Genomic DNA, 14,927 nt, shown 5'->3' on the forward strand with positions numbered 1-14,927 from the left:
TGATCTGTGGGACCCCTAGTTAGCTCAACACACTGCTATTGTAACTTGATAATAAACGAGAAGAAAGTACAGGGAGTGAATCTAATAAATAAACGAACTAGGAACAAAACAAGAAACACGAGTAGCGTAAGGACATGAAACATATAAACAGACTCAATAACGCCCGAGGAAAGAACCAGCATGCTAGCAGATACCCATAGACTTTTAGTCATTGCGCTAACGCTAGTTAGCATTGGCTTGCGATACTACCTCTAACTTCCTTCATACTGGACAAAGAGGCATAACAATGGTATCCACAAGTTCATCTGACTCTTTTTATTTTGATTTTTTTTTAAATTTCACCTTTATTTAATAACCAGGTAGGCCAGTTGAGAACAAGTTCTCATTTACAACTGCGACCTGGCCAAGATAAAACAAAGCAGTGCGACACAAACAACAACACAGAGTTACACATGGAATAAACAAACGTACAGTTAATAATACAATAGAAACTCTGGGGAAGCAGATAAAATCCTCGTTGCCAAAACCACTTTATATTTAAAACACATTCCGCTGAGTTGTAGGTATAATACTGTATATTTTAAATTATATGGGAAGAAAACACAAAATAAACTGTATAACAACAGATCAGCCAGATATTAAATATCATACAGGTGTTAGATCTAGCCTAGGCTGATCAGCCAGATATTAATATCATACAGCTGTTAGATCTAGCCCAGGCTGATCAGCCAGATATTACATATCATACAGCTGTTAGATCTAGCCCAGGCTGATCAGCCAGATATTACATATCATACAGCTGTTAGATCTAGCCTAGGCTGATCAGCCAGATATTACATATCATACAGCTGTTAGATCTAGCCTAGGCTGATCAGCCAGATATTAATATTATACAGCTGTTAGATCTAGCCTAGGCTGATCAGCCAGATATTAAATATCATACAGCTGTTAGATCTAGCCTAGGCTGATCAGCCAGATATTACATATCATACAGCTGTTAGATCTAGCCCAGGCTGATCAGCCAGATATTAATATCATACAGCTGTTAGATCTAGCCTAGGCTGATCAGCCAGATATTACATATCATACAGCTGTTAGATCTAGCCCAGGCTGATCAGCCAGATATTAAATATCATACAGGTGTTAGATCTAGCCTAGGCTGATCAGCCAGATATTAATATCATACAGCTGTTAGATCTAGCCCAGGCTGATCAGCCAGATATTACATATCATACAGCTGTTAGATCTAGCCTAGGCTGATCAGCCAGATATTACATATCATACAGCTGTTAGATCTAGCCTAGGCTGATCAGCCAGATATTAATATTATACAACTGTTAGATCTAGCCTAGGCTTATCAGCCAGATATTAAATATCATACAGCTGTTAGATCTAGCCCAGGCTGATCAGCCAGATATTAAATATCATACAGCTGTTAGATCTAGCCCAGGCTGATCAGCCAGATATTACATATCATACAGCTGTTAGATCTAGCCTAGGCTGATCAGCCAGATATTAAATATCACACAGCTGTTAGATCTAGCCCAGGCTGATCAGCCAGATATTACATATCATACAGGTGTTAGATCTAGCCTAGGCTGATCAGCCAGATATTACATATCATACAGCTGTTAGATCTAGCCTAGGCTGATCAGCCAGATATTAATATCATACAGCTGTTAGATCTAGCCTGATCAGCCAGATATGAAATATCATACAGCTGTTAGATCTAGCCTAGGCTGATCAGCCAGATATTAAATATCATACAGCTGTTAGATCTAGCCTAGGCTGATCAGCCAGATATTAAATATCATACAGCTGTTAGATCTAGCCCAGGCTGATCAGCCAGATATTAATATCATACAGCTGTTAGATCTAGCCTAGGCTGATCAGCCAGATATTAAATATCATACAGCTGTTAGATCTAGCCCAGGCTGATCAGCCAGATATTAAATATCATACAGCTGTTAGATCTAGCCAAGGCTGATCAGCCAGATATTAAATATTATACAGCTGTTAGATCTAGCCTAGGCTGATCAGCCAGATATTAAATATCATACAGCTGTTAGATCTAGCCCAGGCTGATCAGCCAGATATTAATATCATACAGCTGTTAGATCTAGCCTAGGCTGATCAGCCAGATATGAAATATTATACAGCTGTTAGATCTAGCCTAGGCTGATCAGCCAGATATTAAATATCATACAGCTGTTAGATCTAGCCCAGGCTGATCAGACAGATATTAAATATCATACAGCTGTTAGATCTAGCCTTGGCTGATCAGCCAGATATTAAATATCATACAGCTGTTAGATCTAGCCTAGGCTGATCAGCCAGATAGGAAATATCATACAGCTGTTAGATCTAGCCCAGGCTGATCAGCCAGATATTAAATATCATACAGCTGTTAGATCTAGCCCAGGCTGATCAGCCAGATATTACATATCATACAGCTGTTAGATCTAGCCCAGGCTGATCAGCCAGATATTAATATCATACAGCTGTTAGATCTAGCCCAGGCTGATCAGCCAGATATTAAATATCATTACAGCTGTTAGATCTAGCCCAGGCTGATCAAACAGATATTAAATATCATACAGCTGTTAGATCTAGCCTAGGCTGATCAGCCAGATATTAAATATCATTACAGATGTTAGATCTAGCCCAGGCTGATCAGCCAGATATTAAATATCATTACAGCTGTTAGATCTAGCCCAGGCTGATCAGACAGATATTAAATATCATACAGCTGTTAGATCTAGCCTAGGCTGATCAGCCAGATATTAAATATCATTACAGATGTTAGATCTAGCCCAGGCTGATCAGCCAGATATTACATATCATACAGCTGTTAGATCTAGCCCAGGCTGATCAGCCAGATATTAAATATCATACAGCTGTTAGATCTAGCCCAGGCTGATCAGCCAGATATTACATATCATACAGCTGTTAATTCTAGCCCAGGCTGATCAGCCAGATATTAATATCATACAGCTGTTAGATCTAGCCTGATCAGCCAGATATGAAATATCATACAGCTGTTAGATCTAGCCTAGGCTGATCAGCCAGATATTAAATATCATACAGCTGTTAGATCTAGCCAAGGCTGATCAGCCAGATATTAATATCATACAGCTGTTAGATCTAGCCCAGGCTGATCAGCCAGATATTAATATCATACAGCTGTTAGATCTAGCCCAGGCTGATCAGCCAGATATTAATATCATACAGCTGTTAGATCTAGCCTAGGCTGATCAGCCAGATATTAAATATCATACAGCTGTTAGATCTAGCCCAGGCTGATCAGCCAGATATTAAATATCATACAGCTGTTACATCTAGCCAAGGCTGATCAGCCAGATATTAAATATTATACAGCTGTTAGATCTAGCCTAGGCTGATCAGACAGATATTAAATATCATACAGCTGTTAGATCTAGCCCAGGCTGATCAGCCAGATATTAATATCATACAGCTGTTAGATCTAGCCTAGGCTGATCAGCCAGATATTAAATATCATACAGCTGTTAGATCTAGCCTAGTCTGATCAGCCAGATATGAAATATCATACAGCTGTTAGATCTAGCCCAGGCTGATCAGCCAGATATGAAATATCATACAGCTGTTAGATCTAGCCCAGGCTGATCAGCCAGATATGAAAAATCATACAGCTGTTAGATCTAGCCTAGGCTGATCAGCCAGATATGAAATATCATACAGCTGTTAGAATTAGGATACTTTTCTTAAAGCTCTCATGCAGTCTGTCATTTTATTTTTTTTAATCATCACTGTGTGTTTATTTCATGAAAATAACTCCAACATATATTTTGTATCATTTATTTTCCTCAGCCTCCGTTGGCCTTTAAAAATGAGGAAACAAATGTGAAGATATTTACATACACAGCCTTGATTGGCTGATAAGGATGTTCTAGAGCCCACCCCCCTTACCCAGGTGAACAGCCATTGGTCTATTATAAAGAGATCTCCTTATGACGTCATAAAGTAGGCCTAACCCACCTGAACAGGATGAAATTCCAGGCATTTTATTCAAACTGCTCCTACACAAAAAGGGAATTTCCAAGTATTATTATGACCTCATAGGGTGGAAGTATAATGTAAAAAAACAGTCAAATCAGGGAGTGATTGGGGTGGGTTGGGTATATGAGGTGATTGGGGTGGGTTGGGTATATGAGGTGATTGGGGTGGGTTGGGTATATGAGGTGATTGGGGTGGGTTGGGTATATGAGGTGATTGGGGTGGGTTGGGTATATGAGGTGATTGGGGTGGGTTGGGTATATGAGGTGATTGGGGTGGGTTGGGTATATGAGGTGATTGGGGTGGGTTGGGTATATGAGGTGATTGGGGTGGGTTGGGTATATGAGGTGATTGGGGTGGGTTGGGTATATGAGGTGATTGGGGTGGGTTGGGTATATGAGGTGATTGGGGTGGGTTGGGTATATGAGGTGATTGGGGTGGGTTGGGTATATGAGGTGAGGGGGGTGGGTTGGGTATATGAGGTGAGGGGGGTGGGTTGGGTATATGAGGTGAGGGGGGTGGGTTGGGTATATGAGGTGAGGGGGGTGGGTTGGGTATATGAGGTGAGGGGGGTGTTGGGTATATGAGGTGAGGGGGGTGGGTTGGGTATATGAGGTGAGGGGGGTGGGTTGGGTATATGAGGTGAGGGGGGTGGGTTGGGTATATGAGGTGAGGGGGGTGGGTTGGGTATATGAGGTGAGGGGGGTGGGTTGGGTATATGAGGTGAGGGGGGTGGGTTGGGTATATGAGGTGAGGGGGGTGGGTTGGGTATATGAGGTGAGGGGGGTGGGTTGGGTATATGAGGTGAGGGGGGTGGGTTGGGTATATGAGGTGAGGGGGGTGGGTTGGGTATATGAGGTGAGGGGGGTGGGTTGGGTATATGAGGTGAGGGGGGTGGGTTGGGTATATGAGGTGAGGGGGGTGTTGGGTATATGAGGTGAGGGGGGTGGGTTGGGTATATGAGGTGAGGGGGGTGGGTTGGGTATATGAGGTGAGGGGGGTGGGTTGGGTATATGAGGTGAGGGGGGTGGGTTGGGTATATGAGGTGAGGGGGGTGTTGGGTATATGAGGTGAGGGGGGTGGGTTGGGTATATGAGGTGAGGGGGGTGGGTTGGGTATATGAGGTGAGGGGGGTGGGTTGGGTATATGAGGTGAGGGGTGGGTTGGGTATATGAGGTGAGGGGTGGGTTGGGTATATGAGGTGAGGGGGGTGTTGGGTATATGAGGTGAGGGGGGTGTTGGGTATATGAGGTGAGGGGGGTGGGTTGGGTATATGAGGTGAGGGGGGTGGGTTGGGTATATGAGGTGAGGGGGGTGGGTTGGGTATATGAGGTGATTGGGGTGGGTTGGGTATATGAGGTGAGGGGGGTGGGTTGGGTATATGAGGTGATTGGGGTGGGTTGGGTATATGAGGTGAGGGGGGTGGGTTGGGTATATGAGGTGATTGGGGTGGGTTGGGTATATGAGGTGAGGGGGGTGGGTTGGGTATATGAGGTGAGGGGGGTGGGTTGGGTATATGAGGTGAGGGGGGTGGGTTGGGTATATGAGGTGAGGGGGGTGGGTTGGGTATATGAGGTGAGGGGGGTGGGTTGGGTATATGAGGTGAGGGGGGTGTTGGGTATATGAGGTGAGGGGGGTGGGTTGGGTATATGAGGTGAGGGGGGTGGGTTGGGTATATGAGGTGAGGGGGGTGTTGGGTATATGAGGTGAGGGGGGTGGGTTGGGTATATGAGGTGAGGGGGGTGGGTTGGGTATATGAGGTGAGGGGGGTGGGTTGGGTATATGAGGTGAGGGGGGTGGGTTGGGTATATGAGGTGAGGGGGGTGTTGGGTATATGAGGTGAGGGGGGTGGGTTGGGTATATGAGGTGAGGGGGGTGGGTTGGGTATATGAGGTGAGGGGGGTGGGTTGGGTATATGAGGTGAGGGGGGTGGGTTGGGTATATGAGGTGAGGGGGGTGTTGGGTATATGAGGTGAGGGGGGTGTTGGGTATATGAGGTGAGGGGGGTGGGTTGGGTATATGAGGTGAGGGGGGTGGGTTGGGTATATGAGGTGAGGGGTGGGTTGGGTATATGAGGTGAGGGGTGGGTTGGGTATATGAGGTGAGGGGGGTGTTGGGTATATGAGGTGAGGGGGGTGTTGGGTATATGAGGTGAGGGGGGTGGGTTGGGTATATGAGGTGAGGGGGGTGGGTTGGGTATATGAGGTGAGGGGGGTGGGTTGGGTATATGAGGTGAGGGGGGTGGGTTGGGTATATGAGGTGAGGGGGGTGGGTTGGGTATATGAGGTGAGGGGGGTGGGTTGGGTATATGAGGTGAGGGGGGTGGGTTGGGTATATGAGGTGAGGGGGGTGGGTTGGGTATATGAGGTGAGGGGGGTGGGTTGGGTATATGAGGTGAGGGGGGTGGGTTGGGTATATGAGGTGATTGGGGTGTGTTGGGTATATGAGGTGAGGGGGGTGGGTTGGGTATATGAGGTGAGGGGGGTGGGTTGGGTATATGAGGTGAGGGGGGTGGGTTGGGTATATGAGGTGAGGGGGGTGGGTTGGGTATATGAGGTGAGGGGGGTGGGTTGGGTATATGAGGTGAGGGGGGTGGGTTGGGTATATGAGGTGAGGGGGGTGGGTTGGGTATATGAGGTGATTGGGGTGGGTTGGGTATATGAGGTGATTGGGGTGGGTTGGGTATATGAGGTGATTGGGGTGTGTTGGGTATATGAGGTGATTGGGGTGTGTTGGGTATATGAGGTGATTGGGGTGTGTTGGGTATATGAGGTGATTGGGGTGTGTTGGGTATATGAGGTGATTGGGGTGGGTTGGGTATATGAGGTGAGGGGGGTGGGTTGGGTATATGAGGTGATTGGGGTGGGTTGGGTATATGAGGTGATTGGGGTGGGTTGGGTATATGAGGTGATTGGGGTGGGTTGGGTATATGAGGTGAGGGGGGTGGGTTGGGTATATGAGGTGAGGGGGGTGGGTTGGGTATATGAGGTGAGGGGGGTGGGTTGGGTATATGAGGTGAGGGGGGTGGGTTGGGTATATGAGGTGAGGGGGGGGGTTGGGTATATGAGGTGAGGGGGGTGGGTTGGGTATATGAGGTGAGGGGGGTGGGTTGGGTATATGAGGTGAGGGGGGTGGGTTGGGTATATGAGGTGAGGGGGGTGGGTTGGGTATATGAGGTGAGGGGGGTGGGTTGGGTATATGAGGTGATTGGGGTGGGTTGGGTATATGAGGTGATTGGGGTGGGTTGGGTATATGAGGTGATTGGGGTGTGTTGGGTATATGAGTTGATTGGGGTGTGTTGGGTATATGAGGTGATTGGGGTGTGTTGGGTATATGAGGTGATTGGGGTGTGTTGGGTATATGAGGTGATTGGGGTGTGTTGGGTATATGAGGTGATTGGGGTGGGTTGGGTATATGAGGTGAGGGAGGTGGGTTGGGTATATGAGGTGATTGGGGTGGGTTGGGTATATGAGGTGATTGGGTTGGGTATATGAGGTGATTGGGGTGGGTTGGGTATATGAGGTGATTGGGGTGTGTTGGGTATATGAGGTGATTGGGGTGTGTTGGGTATATGAGGTGATTGGGGTGTGTTGGGTATATGAGGTGATTGGGGTGGGTTGGGTATATGAGGTGAAGGGGGTGGGTTGGGTATATGAGGTGAGGGGGGTGGGTTGGGTATATGAGGTGAGGGGGGTGGGTTGGGTATATGAGGTGAGGGGGTGGGTTGGGTATATGAGGTGAGGGGGGTGGGTTGGGTATATGAGGTGAGGGGGGTGGGTTGGGTATATGAGGTGAGGGGGGTGGGTTGGGTATATGAGGTGATTGGGGTGGGTTGGGTATATGAGGTGATTGGGGTGGGTTGGGTATATGAGGTGATTGGGGTGTGTTGGGTATATGAGGTGATTGGGGTGTGTTGGGTATATGAGGTGATTGGGGTGTGTTGGGTATATGAGGTGATTGGGGTGGGTTGGGTATATGAGGTGAGGGGGGTGGGTTGGGTATATGAGGTGAGGGGGGTGGGTTGGGTATATGAGGTGAGGGGGTGGGTTGGGTATATGAGGTGAGGGGGGTGGGTTGGGTATATGAGGTGAGGGGGGTGGGTTGGGTATATGAGGTGAGGGGGGTGGGTTGGGTATATGAGGTGAGGGGGGTGGGTTGGGTATATGAAGTGAGGGGGGTGGGTTGGGTATATGAGGTGAGGGGGGTGGGTTGGGTATATGAGGTGATTGGGGTGGGTTGGGTATATGAGGTGATGGGGGTGGGTTGGGTAATTGAGGTGAGGGGGGTGGGTTGGGTATATGAGGTGAGGGGGGTGGGTTGGGTATATGAGGTGATTGGGGTGGGTTGGGTATATGAGGTGAGGGGGGTGGGTTGGGTATATGAGGTGAGGGGGGTGGGTTGGGTATATGAGGTGATTGGGGTGTGTTGGGTATATGAGGTGAGGGGGGTGGGTTGGGTATATGAGGTGATTGGGGTGGGTTGGGTATATGAGGTGAGGGGGGTGGGTTGGGTATATGAGGTGAGGGGGGTGTGTTGGGTATATGAGGTGAGGGGGGTGTGTTGGGTATATGAGGTGAGGGGGGTGGGTTGGGTATATGAGGTGAGGGGGGTGGGTTGGGTATATGAGGTGAGGGGGGTGGGTTGGGTATATGAGGTGAGGGGGGTGGGTTGGGTATATGAGGTGATTGGGGTGTGTTGGGTATATGAGGTGAGGGGGGTGGGTTGGGTATATGAGGTGATTGGGGTGGGTTGGGTATATGAGGTGAGGGGGGTGTGTTGGGTATATGAGGTGAGGGGGGTGGGTTGGGTATATGAGGTGATTGGGGTGGGTTGGGTATATGAGGTGAGGGGGGTGGGTTGGGTATATGAGGTGAGGGGGGTGGGTTGGGTATATGAGGTGATTGGGGTGTGTTGGGTATATGAGGTGAGGGGGGTGGGTTGGGTATATGAGGTGATTGGGGTGGGTTGGGTATATGAGGTGAGGGGGGTGGGTTGGGTATATGAGGTGAGGGGGGTGTGTTGGGTATATGAGGTGAGGGGGGTGTGTTGGGTATATGAGGTGAGGGGTGTGTGTTGGGTATATGAGGTGAGGGGGGTGGGTTGGGTATATGAGGTGATTGTGGTGGGTTGGGTATATGAGGTGAGGGGGGTGGGTTGGGTATATGAGGTGAGGGGGGTGGGTTGGGTATATGAGGTGAGGGGGGTGGGTTGGGTATATGAGGTGAGGGGGGTGTTGGGTATATGAGGTGAGGGGGGTGGGTTGGGTATATGAGGTGAGCGGGGTGGGTTGGGTATATGAGGTGAGGGGGGTGGGTTGGGTATATGAGGTGAGGGGGGTGGGTTGGGTATATGAGGTGAGGGGGGTGGGTTGGGTATATGAGGTGAGGGGGGTGGGTTGGGTATATGAGGTGAGGGGGGTGGGTTGGGTATATGAGGTGAGGGGGGTGGGTTGGGTATATGAGGTGAGGGGGGTGGGTTGGGTATATGAGGTGAGGGGGGTGTTGGGTATATGAGGTGAGGGGGGTGGGTTGGGTATATGAGGTGAGGGGGGTGGGTTGGGTATATGAGGTGAGGGGGGTGGGTTGGGTATATGAGGTGAGGGGTGGGTTGGGTATATGAGGTGAGGGGTGGGTTGGGTATATGAGGTGAGGGGGGTGTTGGGTATATGAGGTGAGGGGGGTGTTGGGTATATGAGGTGAGGGGGGTGGGTTGGGTATATGAGGTGAGGGGGGTGGGTTGGGTATATGAGGTGAGGGGGGTGGGTTGGGTATATGAGGTGAGGGGGGTGGGTTGGGTATATGAGGTGAGGGGGGTGGGTTGGGTATATGAGGTGAGGGGGGTGGGTTGGGTATATGAGGTGAGGGGGGTGGGTTGGGTATATGAGGTGAGGGGGGTGGGTTGGGTATATGAGGTGATTGGGGTGTGTTGGGTATATGAGGTGAGGGGGGTGGGTTGGGTATATGAGGTGAGGGGGGTGGGTTGGGTATATGAGGTGAGGGGGGTGGGTTGGGTATATGAGGTGAGGGGGGTGGGTTGGGTATATGAGGTGAGGGGGGTGGGTTGGGTATATGAGGTGAGGGGGGTGGGTTGGGTATATGAGGTGAGGGGGGTGGGTTGGGTATATGAGGTGAGGGGGGTGGGTTGGGTATATGAGGTGATTGGGGTGGGTTGGGTATATGAGGTGATTGGGGTGGGTTGGGTATATGAGGTGATTGGGGTGTGTTGGGTATATGAGGTGATTGGGGTGTGTTGGGTATATGAGGTGATTGGGGTGTGTTGGGTATATGAGGTGATTGGGGTGTGTTGGGTATATGAGGTGATTGGGGTGTGTTGGGTATATGAGGTGATTGGGGTGGGTTGGGTATATGAGGTGAGGGGGGTGGGTTGGGTATATGAGGTGATTGGGGTGGGTTGGGTATATGAGGTGATTGGGGTGGGTTGGGTATATGAGGTGATTGGGGTGGGTTGGGTATATGAGGTGATTGGGGTGGGTTGGGTATATGAGGTGATTGGGGTGGGTTGGGTATATGAGGTGAGGGGGGTGGGTTGGGTATATGAGGTGAGGGGGGTGGGTTGGGTATATGAGGTGAGGGGGGTGGGTTGGGTATATGAGGTGAGGGGGGTGGGTTGGGTATATGAGGTGAGGGGGGGGGGTTGGGTATATGAGGTGAGGGGGGTGGGTTGGGTATATGAGGTGAGGGGGGTGGGTTGGGTATATGAGGTGAGGGGGGTGGGTTGGGTATATGAGGTGAGGGGGGTGGGTTGGGTATATGAGGTGAGGGGGGTGGGTTGGGTATATGAGGTGATTGGGGTGGGTTGGGTATATGAGGTGATTGGGGTGGGTTGGGTATATGAGGTGATTGGGGTGTGTTGGGTATATGAGGTGATTGGGGTGTGTTGGGTATATGAGGTGATTGGGGTGTGTTGGGTATATGAGGTGATTGGGGTGTGTTGGGTATATGAGGTGATTGGGGTGTGTTGGGTATATGAGGTGATTGGGGTGGGTTGGGTATATGAGGTGAGGGGGGTGGGTTGGGTATATGAGGTGATTGGGGTGGGTTGGGTATATGAGGTGATTGGGGTGGGTTGGGTATATGAGGTGATTGGGGTGGGTTGGGTATATGAGGTGATTGGGGTGGGTTGGGTATATGAGGTGATTGGGGTGGGTTGGGTATATGAGGTGAGGGGGGTGGGTTGGGTATATGAGGTGAGGGGGGTGGGTTGGGTATATGAGGTGAGGGGGGTGGGTTGGGTATATGAGGTGAGGGGGGTGGGTTGGGTATATGAGGTGAGGGGGGGGGGTTGGGTATATGAGGTGAGGGGGGTGGGTTGGGTATATGAGGTGAGGGGGGTGGGTTGGGTATATGAGGTGAGGGGGGTGGGTTGGGTATATGAGGTGAGGGGGGTGGGTTGGGTATATGAGGTGATTGGGGTGGGTTGGGTATATGAGGTGATTGGGGTGGGTTGGGTATATGAGGTGATTGGGGTGTGTTGGGTATATGAGGTGATTGGGGTGTGTTGGGTATATGAGGTGATTGGGGTGTGTTGGGTATATGAGGTGATTGGGGTGTGTTGGGTATATGAGGTGATTGGGGTGTGTTGGGTATATGAGGTGATTGGGGTGGGTTGGGTATATGAGGTGAGGGAGGTGGGTTGGGTATATGAGGTGATTGGGGTGGGTTGGGTATATGAGGTGATTGGGGTGGGTTGGGTATATGAGGTGATTGGGGTGGGTTGGGTATATGAGGTGATTGGGGTGTGTTGGGTATATGAGGTGATTGGGGTGTGTTGGGTATATGAGGTGATTGGGGTGTGTTGGGTATATGAGGTGATTGGGGTGGGTTGGGTATATGAGGTGAAGGGGGTGGGTTGGGTATATGAGGTGAGGGGGGTGGGTTGGGTATATGAGGTGAGGGGGGTGGGTTGGGTATATGAGGTGAGGGGGGTGGGTTGGGTATATGAGGTGAGGGGGGTGGGTTGGGTATATGAGGTGAGGGGGGTGGGTTGGGTATATGAGGTGAGGGGGGTGGGTTGGGTATATGAGGTGAGGGGGGTGGGTTGGGTATATGAGGTGAGGGGGGTGGGTTGGGTATATGAGGTGAGGGGGGTGGGTTGGGTATATGAGGTGATTGGGGTGGGTTGGGTATATGAGGTGATTGGGGTGGGTTGGGTATATGAGGTGATTGGGGTGTGTTGGGTATATGAGGTGATTGGGGTGTGTTGGGTATATGAGGTGATTGGGGTGTGTTGGGTATATGAGGTGATTGGGGTGTGTTGGGTATATGAGGTGAGGGGGGTGGGTTGGGTATATGAGGTGAGGGGGGTGGGTTGGGTATATGAGGTGAGGGGGTGGGTTGGGTATATGAGGTGAGGGGGGTGGGTTGGGTATATGAGGTGAGGGGGGTGGGTTGGGTATATGAGGTGAGGGGGGTGGGTTGGGTATATGAGGTGAGGGGGGTGGGTTGGGTATATGAGGTGAGGGGGGTGGGTTGGGTATATGAGGTGAGGGGGGTGGGTTGGGTATATGAGGTGAGGGGGGTGGGTTGGGTATATGAGGTGATTGGGGAGGGTTGGGTATATGAGGTGAGGGGGGTGGGTTGGGTATATGAGGTGAGGGGGGTGGGTTGGGTATATGAGGTGATTGGGGTGTGTTGGGTATATGAGGTGAGGGGGGTGGGTTGGGTATATGAGGTGAGGGGGGTGGGTTGGGTATATGAGGTGATTGGGGTGTGTTGGGTATATGAGGTGAGGGGGGTGGGTTGGGTATATGAGGTGAGGGGGGTGGGTTGGGTATATGAGGTGAGGGGGGTGGGTTGGGTATATGAGGTGAGGGGGGTGGGTTGGGTATATGAGGTGAGGGGGGTGGGTTGGGTATATGAGGTGAGGGGGGTGGGTTGGGTATATGAGGTGAGGGGGGTGGGTTGGGTATATGAGGTGATTGGGGTGGGTTGGGTATATGAGGTGATTGGGGTGGGTTGGGTATATGAGGTGATTGGGGTGTGTTGGGTATATGAGGTGATTGGGGTGTGTTGGGTATATGAGGTGATTGGGGTGTGTTGGGTATATGAGGTGATTGGGGTGTGTTGGGTATATGAGGTGATTGGGGTGTGTTGGGTATATGAGGTGATTGGGGTGGGTTGGGTATATGAGGTGAGGGGGGTGGGTTGGGTATATGAGGTGATTGGGGTGGGTTGGGTATATGAGGTGATTGGGGTGGGTTGGGTATATGAGGTGATTGGGGTGGGTTGGGTATATGAGGTGAGGGGGGTGGGTTGGGTATATGAGGTGAGGGGGGTGGGTTGGGTATATGAGGTGAGGGGGGTGGGTTGGGTATATGAGGTGAGGGGGGTGGGTTGGGTATATGAGGTGAGGGGGGGGGTTGGGTATATGAGGTGAGGGGGGTGGGTTGGGTATATGAGGTGAGGGGGGTGGGTTGGGTATATGAGGTGAGGGGGGTGGGTTGGGTATATGAGGTGAGGGGGGTGGGTTGGGTATATGAGGTGAGGGGGGTGGGTTGGGTATATGAGGTGATTGGGGTGGGTTGGGTATATGAGGTGATTGGGGTGGGTTGGGTATATGAGGTGATTGGGGTGTGTTGGGTATATGAGTTGATTGGGGTGTGTTGGGTATATGAGGTGATTGGGGTGTGTTGGGTATATGAGGTGATTGGGGTGTGTTGGGTATATGAGGTGATTGGGGTGTGTTGGGTATATGAGGTGATTGGGGTGGGTTGGGTATATGAGGTGAGGGAGGTGGGTTGGGTATATGAGGTGATTGGGGTGGGTTGGGTATATGAGGTGATTGGGTTGGGTATATGAGGTGATTGGGGTGGGTTGGGTATATGAGGTGATTGGGGTGTGTTGGGTATATGAGGTGATTGGGGTGTGTTGGGTATATGAGGTGATTGGGGTGTGTTGGGTATATGAGGTGATTGGGGTGGGTTGGGTATATGAGGTGAAGGGGGTGGGTTGGGTATATGAGGTGAGGGGGGTGGGTTGGGTATATGAGGTGAGGGGGGTGGGTTGGGTATATGAGGTGAGGGGGTGGGTTGGGTATATGAGGTGAGGGGGGTGGGTTGGGTATATGAGGTGAGGGGGGTGGGTTGGGTATATGAGGTGAGGGGGGTGGGTTGGGTATATGAGGTGATTGGGGTGGGTTGGGTATATGAGGTGATTGGGGTGGGTTGGGTATATGAGGTGATTGGGGTGTGTTGGGTATATGAGGTGATTGGGGTGTGTTGGGTATATGAGGTGATTGGGGTGTGTTGGGTATATGAGGTGATTGGGGTGGGTTGGGTATATGAGGTGAGGGGGGTGGGTTGGGTATATGAGGTGAGGGGGGTGGGTTGGGTATATGAGGTGAGGGGGTGGGTTGGGTATATGAGGTGAGGGGGGTGGGTTGGGTATATGAGGTGAGGGGGGTGGGTTGGGTATATGAGGTGAGGGGGGTGGGTTGGGTATATGAGGTGAGGGGGGTGGGTTGGGTATATGAGGTGAGGGGGGTGGGTTGGGTATATGAGGTGAGGGGGGTGGGTTGGGTATATGAGGTGAGGGGGGTGGGTTGGGTATATGAGGTGATTGGGGTGGGTTGGGTATATGAGGTGATGGGGGTGGGTTGGGTAATTGAGGTGAGGGGGGTGGGTTGGGTATATGAGGTGAGGGGGGTGGGTTGGGTATATGAGGTGATTGGGGTGGGTTGGGTATATGAGGTGAGGGGGGTGGGTTGGGTATATGAGGTGAGGGGGGTGGGTTGGGTATATGAGGTGATTGGGGTGTGTTGGGTATATGAGGTGAGGGGGGTGGGTTGGGTATATGAGGTGATTGGGGTGGGTTGGGTATATGAGGTGAGGGGGGTGGGTTGGGTATATGAGGTGAGGGGGGTGTGTTGGGTAT

General features: G+C 51.0%; 1 protein-coding gene across 1 annotated transcript in view; it reads left to right on the forward strand.

The window, feature by feature from the left end:
* LOC139572868 (CUB and sushi domain-containing protein 3-like) overlaps positions 1-14,927 on the forward strand; it is a 1,528,140-nt gene that overhangs the window by 449,436 nt on the left and 1,063,777 nt on the right. The gene's annotated exons all lie outside the window — the stretch shown is intronic.

This window comes from Salvelinus alpinus, chromosome 4 (genome assembly GCF_045679555.1).
Source record: "Salvelinus alpinus chromosome 4, SLU_Salpinus.1, whole genome shotgun sequence".
In the NCBI taxonomy this organism is placed as follows: Eukaryota; Metazoa; Chordata; class Actinopteri; order Salmoniformes; family Salmonidae; genus Salvelinus; species Salvelinus alpinus.